The sequence below is a fragment of the Pseudopodoces humilis genome, chromosome 5 (assembly GCF_049639895.1).
Source record: "Pseudopodoces humilis isolate 2021_Gansu_Grassland_sample_001 chromosome 5, ASM4963989v1, whole genome shotgun sequence".
NCBI lineage: Eukaryota > Metazoa > Chordata > Aves > Passeriformes > Paridae > Pseudopodoces > Pseudopodoces humilis.
Window position 1 is genome coordinate 65,345,997 of NC_142204.1, and position 9,585 is coordinate 65,355,581.

Consider the following 9,585-nt stretch of genomic DNA (forward strand, 5'->3'; position numbering starts at 1 on the left):
TGAAATAAAAAGTCATATGTGATAATGACATTAAAATAATTTGTACCAAAGAACAGGACCTTGAAAGCTAGTGGTATCTTTTCACAGTGAGGCATCTGGAATCCTAAGAGCCTTAATTAATTCACAGAGATTATCTGCTTAGGTAATGGAGATCAACAAATCCCTGGACAGATGAGCAGAATTTAGAAGAATTAATAGAGTAAACAACTGGAACAGTCTGGCAAAATTTCAAATTGCATAATCAGAGAAGTCCAGTGTAGTGCTTGCCTTATTTTATTGCCTGGATAACAACTAGTCCCCCAAACCCGAGCAGATTCACGGAGGAAACACAGGAGTGGGGTGGGATGTGCTGCCATGGAGAGGCAAGGTCCCTCTGCTCCCAGGGTGGTTTTCCACGGCACTGGTTCTCCTGACCAGAAGAAGAGGGTAACCCAGGCTTTTATTACCAGATCCCTCGGGGCAGATTAGAAACCACTCTGAGTGATCAGTGCTTGTAAATAACCAAGTGCAGGGTTTATTGCAGAACAGTTTGGTTGCAGTAGATGTCAGGTATGTGGGCATTTTGGTTATTATTATCTGTAATAAAATAACAACATGAAAGTACTGCAACATGAAAGAGCAAAAACATCACCCAAGGACATGCACAGGGGAAAGGACAGAAAGGAAAAGGACAAAAGTGAGAGGAAAAAAAGAGAGAGAGAGAGAGAGAACAGACAAGAGTGTGAGACTCATCACCTCTAGGCCCCACAATGAGGTGGTCCCTGGGCAGTCTTGGTCACACTGGCGGTCACAGACCGGATCTGTTGGATGGTGAGGGGACCCCGAAGGAATGGTTAAGAAAAATCCTTGGAAAATCCCCAGAACACAACTCCTATTGGTTTATAGTCATTCACTCAGGTACCCCCAAGGGGCAGATGATCATGGACATGGATCATGGATCATGGGACACTTCAGGAGCCCTTCACACCTCCTAGGACAGCACAGCTGCCCGTGGCACCCCAAAGCTGAATCAGTTATGGCCCATCAGAGATGAACACCCTCAGGACACACACCAATGTCCAGGGGAGGATGAGGGTCCCACAACCCAGTGGTTTGAGCAAGGGAAGAGAATTTATGGTGGCAGTAGGCACCATCTCCATAAGATTCATCTCCTGTCTCCACCCTCTGTCCTATGAGATCACCTCTTGAGATAAAAGCTCACCTCCTACACCTCAGCAAAGCACCCCAGCTCTCCACATATAGGGAATGTTTGGAGTCATTATCCCTTAACAATTCAGTCTCTCACACTGGTTTGAGCTCTGTGCCATTGTATTCATATGGTCTATGTGAAAACTGGATGCTTAATTTTATTGTAGTCCAAAGATGAGATAAACATTGGGAAATAGAAAATAAAGAAATTGAGAAAGAAAATATAACTTTTGCAGGGACAACTGTCTGTGATGGACAGCTACAACCTGAGGCAGAAGAAGCTGTGAGCCATTAAAGATACTGGAGTTACTCCATTCTAGATTAGGTGAGGAGCTGCTCTTTCACTGACAAGAGTCATACTGTACCAAACAGACATCAGTTAAAAGGAAAATATCAAACTCTATGCATTTGCATTGCTTTAGTCATGTCTGTGTGGTTCTGCTTTGCTCACTGCTCACTCACCAAAACTAAGTTTAGCTTCTGGATTTTTTTTTTGTCTGCATTGAACATTGTTAGTTTCTCATCTGAAATCACACAAATGATAGCAGAATAAAACCTGAAAAAGTGTATTTGAATCAGCTTTCTCATTTAGATACTTGTATTTAAGAAGTTTGTGGTTTTGTACTCAAGAGAATAAGAATATATCTCTTACAATTTTTAGAAGAGAACTGCAGTGATACCAGATCCCAAAGTCAATATTAAAGGATTTTTGCTCCTATTTGGCTTGGAGGTTAAATCCCGTGTGAGTATCTACAGCACGACTTGTCTGTCTGGGAGAAAATTTTTGCAAGTACAGCAGGATTCTTCCAACAAAGGTTACAGATGTAGTAGAATAAATATTTTTTCTAGAATAACTATCCATCCCTCTTTTTTTTTCTTTCATATTTTGAATACTACTCTCACACCTGCCATGCTAAAAAAATACAGTCAGCAGCTACAAAAATCAGACAAAGCAACTAACTTGTCCAAAGTAAAACTAAGTTCCAAACACTGGTATTAATTTTATTATTAATATGATTTCATAATTTTATAAAGTCCGGAACAGCTGCACTTAGATGCTGCAATAAGACCTAACAGTCCCAGGTAAGCTGAGGCTTTTTGAGATGTACATCAGAGTGATATGCTTGTGTTTATAGTGATTGTGATTGAAATCTGATTTCAAGCCATTTCCTTGATTTGAGTAAATGTTGCTTTTCCATCTCCATTTTTAACTTTGTATTAAAAATAAAGTATTGCATTAAAAAAAAAAATATTTTCTTTCACAAACAGCAAAAGAGACAGAAAGTATGAAGTTACTTTAAAACAAAAATCAAAGGGTTGTTAACAATAAGCAATCAGTAAGAAACATTTCACCCTTAGACCCTTTAATGTACCTGGACATTTTCAATTTCTGTCACCTGATTGGAAGCAAGACTGTAGACTGAGAAAACAGTTCAGGCTTTATTCTGAAAGCCTTGGAAACTTTAAAAAAAAATGTTTCTAGTATTTTGAGTCAGATCACATTGTGTCTGTCATCGTTAGATCTCCACATCCATTTGAAGTTAAAAGATTCATTCTAAGATCAATGGTACTTATTTTGAAGATACGTATTTGACCATAGGTCAGTCAATCAGTGAATAATCCTTTGAATTAATTCAGTTGTGGTGACATACCATTCTTGTTATGATCTTATTACTTTTTATGGTTATATTGATGGAAGTACTTAAGAAAAATATAAAACCTCAAAGTAGTTGAAACTGAATTTAAGACTCCATCTAAAGCCAAAGTCCCCTGATAGTCACTGTGCAATTCAATATAGCTGCCTAAATACCCTACTTTGTTGTCTAAGGGTTTCATATTACCTCCAGGGCAAAAAAAATTGTCGTGCTCTAGGAGTTTCTTCTTGGTGTATAATTTTATATGTTAGTAATAAAGTGAATCCTTCTGTTTGTTTTGTTTAATATTTAGAGAATGTGACCTGTTCTTGGTCCTTCATTATATTTATTGGTCCATGAGAAAGTTTTGGAAATCCAAAAGTAGCTGAAATGTTATTAGGTTTTTGCAACTGAACTGACCCTCATAGGTCCAGTCATGTGTTACCAGCCACGTGCTGATATCCAAAATACATTTGCTCTGGCAGGTTCTGCTGACTTTATAGTCTAGAATGCCATATCTAAGAGATCTTAGACATCTAGGTTATACAGACAGCTAAATGTAGGTGTCTGCATCCTCAGATTAATCCCACACAAAGTAGCAAATCAGTCATTGGTAAATGACAAGTTTGTCATCATATGTCATGTATGATTTCTATGAAAATCTAGAATAACACTTCATAATTCATTAAGTAGTCACCTTTTTTTTTTTTTAACATAGAATGTCTCTTAAATAGAGTGATTAAAAATATGGCAGATGTAGAAATGGAAAGAAACATTTGAAAGGAGTAACTGACATTTTCCATAATTTTCATTGAATAGCTTAGTGCCCAAATCCAGAAAATGGAGGGACTTAAGTTGCTACAGCCATATTTAATAAAGAGCATTGTGTTGTTACATCTACTTTCTAAAGATAAAGCAGTGAAGAAGACATTGTATATGAGCTGTGGAAAAGGGACTGGGAAAAGAAACAGAAAATCTACTACCAGTAGTTGAAGAGATGGGAAAGAGGAAGAAGAAAGGAATTGTGGCAGACATTTCCCCAGGACCCTCTGGAAAGAGCACACAGAGCACCTGGCTGGTGATAGCTCATACATCCATGTCTTGTTTATGCACATTAATAACAACAGTAAGCAACAAACATACAAGTGGGTGAGGGCTGAGACATGGAAACAGAACCACTGGCCTGGCACTGTGAAGATCTCATGGGAGTCATGAACTGCCAGTTACCATTATGTGACTGAAAACTGATCAGCATGAACACAAATGCCAAGTGAAGATCAGCAGAACAATTTCCAGACTGACAAACCCTTAACAAGTTTGGGATTATCCAAAGGAGAATGGTGGGAATGTTTTTCCTGGTGAGAAGCTGGACAAGAATCAAGGACCTCAGAACACCTTGCAGAGCTCTTTTCCTGTCCCTCTCAGAACACCTTGAGACTGATGGAGTTACTGCCTGCAGAGTCTCGTTGTGGGATACCAGGCGAAGCAGAGCTTCCATAAAAATTATTATGGAGTGTTTCAAAGGAATTATGGCAATGTGTGAGACACTATAGGATGCTTAGGGAAGGAATGGAAGTAGGAAAGGGAGCTGTCAAGATGGATTATGAGGGAACAAGAAGGAAAGAATAGAGAGAGAAGGCAATAAAACAAGCTGATCAGGTATAATTGTCTTGATTGTCTGTTGTTATTACACTTGTCAAACTGCCTTTCATAATTGCAGTTTGCACTGTGTTCTCATTAAATACTCTTCCTGGTTTTGTATGGCTGTGCTCTCTATTCTGAGCATGTGTGAAAACTGGTGAAATTCAAACTGAATTAGACAGCAAGTAGGATAAAAATACCAGTTACAGGATAAACGAGATCAGCTACTGGAGCACAACTGCAAACCTCTGGGGCTTGGATGTCTGCATCCCAGCAACTGGGGACACCAGGACAGCTGGGAAGCTGCTGCTGGGTAGGCTGAGCATCAAAGGCTCACCCTCAGAATGAAAAATATTCTGTATTTTTTTTTAATCACCACTGGAGTTCCAGTGATTTTTGTATCCACAAATCAAGAGGAGCAGGCCACCCACGCTGCCCCTGTTTGTGCAGGTGCTGTGTGCATTTCTGTGGGTGCTGGCAGTGTCCTGCTGTTCACGCTTGTGTCCGTGTGTCCGTGCATGTGTGTGCCAGTGATTGCACTCTCAGCCTTGCTACCTTGGGGCACAGCCACAGCAACCTCACATCCATCAGGCTGTCAACTGCCTCGAACAAGAAACATGTATTTTGTTGGGGAGGAAGGTGGGACAATCCTTCAGAGAGAGAATATGACACTGTCAGCTGAGATCAACAGAACTGTGATAATTTACCCACTAAAATATATTTTTCTATCACAGTTTTTCACACTTTAAAGGAGAAAGCTGTCACTTTATTTTTTGAAAGCAGAGGTGTTTAGCCTAGCTTTTAATATTGGTCCTATATGGCTTTCTGAAAAAAAAAAAAAGTTTGAAGCAATTTTGTCAGTATTTTAATTAAATTGAATTTGGAATATCCAGAAATAATGCAGCATTTTTTGCATGGCAGGCTACAAATGTGTCCTTATTCTTGACATAAATATATCAAAACAATAGTAATGGTCTTAGCTTCATATAAAATATCATATGTTGCTACTTATTTATAAGTGGGCAAAAGTGGGTTCTGATGTGATTCACATTGATTCTTTAATTTAAGGATATTGCATTTTTGGAAGGAGAGATACACTATGCATATCAATCTTGAGGGAAAGAAGTTATATTTGCTGACACTGCTGCTCTAGCTCACAATTTTTCAACATGTCTGAGGAGATGGTGCTCTGCAGCAAACACTCTGAAGCCAAGCAATTGTGGAAGCCAACAACAAATGTGTATCTGTAGTGTAAGTATCAGAAGGGAATACTTCCCCTCAAAGGAATTATTTATTGTTCTGTTCCAGGTGGCTTTCACAGGTAATATGTCAGCATTCAGACAAGTTGAAAAGTGCATGGGTAATTTATGACACCAAACATATTGTAGTTTGGAAGGTCAAAGGCAAATAAATTGAGAAAATAAAGAAACAGTCTTGAAGAAAAAAACATTCACTCTTTTGTGTTGAAAAGAAAGAGAAAAAGGCTTAAAGGCTCTAGGTTATGTCACCAAATCCACTGTTATTTCAAATAACCATGTAATGAAGATCTCACAAATTGACCTTTCTTATCTTAAGAAAATTAAATATTCTTTTTCTCCTGTAATATGTAATGGAACTTAGTTCAAAAAAATTAATCAGATCACAATAAAAAAACCAAATCTAATATTTAGAGCTATTCTAATATTTGCAAAAAATTTACACTTGACATGTTTACTCTTGTGCAAGCATTGCTCACTAATAACCATAATAATGCATTTTTGCATTTTTTGATTTTTTTTATGCTTCTTCAACTATTACAATCCCTTTTAGCTGTTTGATTTGTTTTGGTTTTTTGGGTTTTTTTTTTCATTTTTACTTAAAAAAACAAGAGCTGTTTGAGCCTTGGGTCTGCACAGGTCTGCACATGTACTGGCAGTGATTGAAAAGTTCTTCCCCAGCTCCATAAAAAATATAACTCATTCTCCTCCCAAATATTTTAAAATATATTTTTAATATATTATTTTAATATATTAAAATTAATTAAAATAATTAATAATATATTAAAATATAAAAAATATTTTAATATATTTTAAGCCAGTTGATGTGCAATTGTTCTGATCTCATTCTTTCTGTCCTTTATTGCATCCTTCTAAACCAAGAGCAAGAGGCAACACCGTTCTACTGACCTGCAGAGTCAGTAATTGTTTAATCATAATTAATGGAGGGAGAGAAATTTTCCTGCTTTTGATACATATCCAGCATTTTAAGATGTTTGCAGATAGAGTGGTTTGGATGGGACTCTAAGAAAGGCCATTTAAGGCATTGATAAGGCTGAATTCCTGATAAATTGGGACAACTTTCTTGAAAATAACTGCAGCTACCGTCCTGGCAACAAGAGGAATATCCACATATGCCATTTCTTGTGCTCATTTGAATGGAATTGATGTTCTGCAAACCTCACTTTGCCCCTGATCTGGGAGCTAAATGCATTGTCAGACAAGATAGGAAGCTGACAACAGCAGTGACAGATTTATTCCATTTATTATGTCAGTTGTCACACTTTGGCAGCTTTCCCATTCTCAGATTATCTTCAGGATACAAAATAACTATGGTGGAAGAGAGTAATTTTTCTTCAGTATGGATTATGGAGTTGAAATTTTTCACAATCATTCTGTTTGAGATGGATTTGTTTGTCCACTGATGCTGTGCACTGATAGTTATACTCTTCTTTATTAAGACCAAGACCCTGCAGGTATGGAGCTTAAATCTATTTCCCCTTGACATCTTTACCTTTCCATGGGGACTGAAGTGATACCTTTATCTTCAGCCCTTAATGGTGCTGTCTGTTTGCCTCACTTTGGGAATCATAAGTTTCCAAAGTGACTTTGAATCAAGCAGTCAGGCAAACAGCCAGCTGACAGCTATCAAACATTCAATCCTGCGTGTGCTGAGAGAGACCATGGGGTAAAATTTGGCTTCTTGGGCTGTAATATGAATTAGTCCTGCCATGTAATGATACTGATAGATCTATAAAATGACTTTACAGCAAGTTGTATTTTTGGTCCTCTGGAAGGCAGTTCTGAAATCCCACCAGTCTGCTGGTAAGACCCGAAATGACAAGGGATCTGTTACTGTGCAATTGTACTGTACTGTGGTGTTTGCCAGGGAAATCTGCACATTGTGGCACAGATATAAATCCAGCCATGGTGCTGCTCCCTCAAAAGGGTCCCTGTGTGGGCACTTGAAATTCAAAGCTGAAGAGAAGTATGGCCAAGTGCCGCCACTGGTGCTTCATACTTAAAGGAAATCATTTGGCATTAAGATCTCTTGCAGATAATGGTAGGCTGACATTTGAGGTACAAACTCCCTTTTTCAGGCCTTCCTCAGTAAAGGGCAGTGAAATATTTGGAAAGTGAGAAATGGAGAATACTGATATTGTGAAATTATCTAACACATCCTGCCTTCCTTGAGTCCTATGGTATAGTCATTACCCTGAGACCCACACTTTCTATCCCTGCTCAGAGAAGTCAATGCCAGCTGCAGTGAAATTGACTTGCAGCTGTCATGGCAGCTTTCACTCAGAGTTCTGAGTTGTGCCATTACAGCTGCTATAGGGGACTCGCCTCTGTTCATTATTTTCTCCCTTGGATGCTGCATTTCCATCCTGTTATCCTCTTGCATAAAGCAGTGTGAGGATATATTACAAACTAATGAATGTTAGCAGTATTAACAGTGAATCCTTATCTAATGTTTTCCTTTTTTAAAAAATATTTATAATTATTAGAATGTATGTTGTGACTGAGCACAGACCATGTGGCACTGTTTGTTCTGAACAGGTAAGTCGTTGAGTCTTTTTAAAAGTATTACAAATGTAAAATCATTATATGACTTTTTTCTTTAAGATCTTAATATGTGCATTTTCCATGTTTCTGCCAGAAAAAGTTTTCAGACTAATCAACAATAACAGGAGAAAGTAAGCAATGAAAAATTCCTTAAAATATTCAGTTCTACTTGAATTTACTTTACAGTGTCATCCACCTTGCCCAATTATCAAATATTTCAGATTATAAAATTCAAAGAGAAAAAAATCTGTGTGTAAATAATTAGTCACAACTTCTCTTTCTATAGATGGCTATGGAAACACAGATTGGCATAACTTACTTGGAAAAAAATCTAGAAATTCAATTTAAATTTGATAGAGAATGATTTCTGTATCATGGGTTCTTTTTAAATAAACATGTATCTTACAGTAGCAGTATTTAAAATTCCAGATGGATTAAAAACCCTCCCCTCACACCCTGACCTTTCATTTGTGCACTCACACACATGAATTTTTTTAACAGGGCCATTTTACAAACCTGAACAGAATTTCCCTTATGCCTCAACCCCCACCACACACACATATCCTGGTTTCAAATTAGTTTTATGAAGCCAGTCCAGCACTGTCTTCACTCCTCTTTGAGTCTGGGGACTTGTCATGCCTCCCATCCCACTCATCCCCATGCCAGATTCTCTCACACACAATCAGTTTTATCTATTTTGTTTTTCATACATGGCAGCCTGCTATGTGAATAAATTAGCAGAAACATTGATTTTAGACTCCCCTTGATATTGTAAAGGGGGTTGCAGCTGAAAGGGGTTTTTTCCCATAAGATTCCCAAGGCTCAGAAAAATCCATTTTTATCTGGCCGTCAGGCATGCTCCAGATCTACTGCCCCCAGACATCAAATACCTCAATCACCCGCTAAAGAAAAGCCTCCCCTTTGTACCATGAAATTCAGTTTTGTCGGGTAGAAGGGTGTGGCTCTGGGTGTCTTCCAGAAAACAGATACCCTCCTTTTGTTCTGCTAATTTTATGTGACTGGCAGCATTTTCACAGCCTGGTAAGAGCACACGGAACCAGTATGAAGGGAATGTAAAGTAAGCTATTTTTTGTTAAAGGACAGAATTTTGTCTGATTTTTCATTTCTTTGTTCTTATAAATTTGGAATAATTTTAAATTGATGAAATAGTTATTTAAGCTACAAAAAGCTGCATTCCTTGTAGTGTCTCTCTTCAGATGGACAGCAGAAATATAGACCCATGCCAGTGCAATTCTCTGCATTCCTTTTTCCTCTCTAATTCCTTTGTCTCCTTTTGCTCA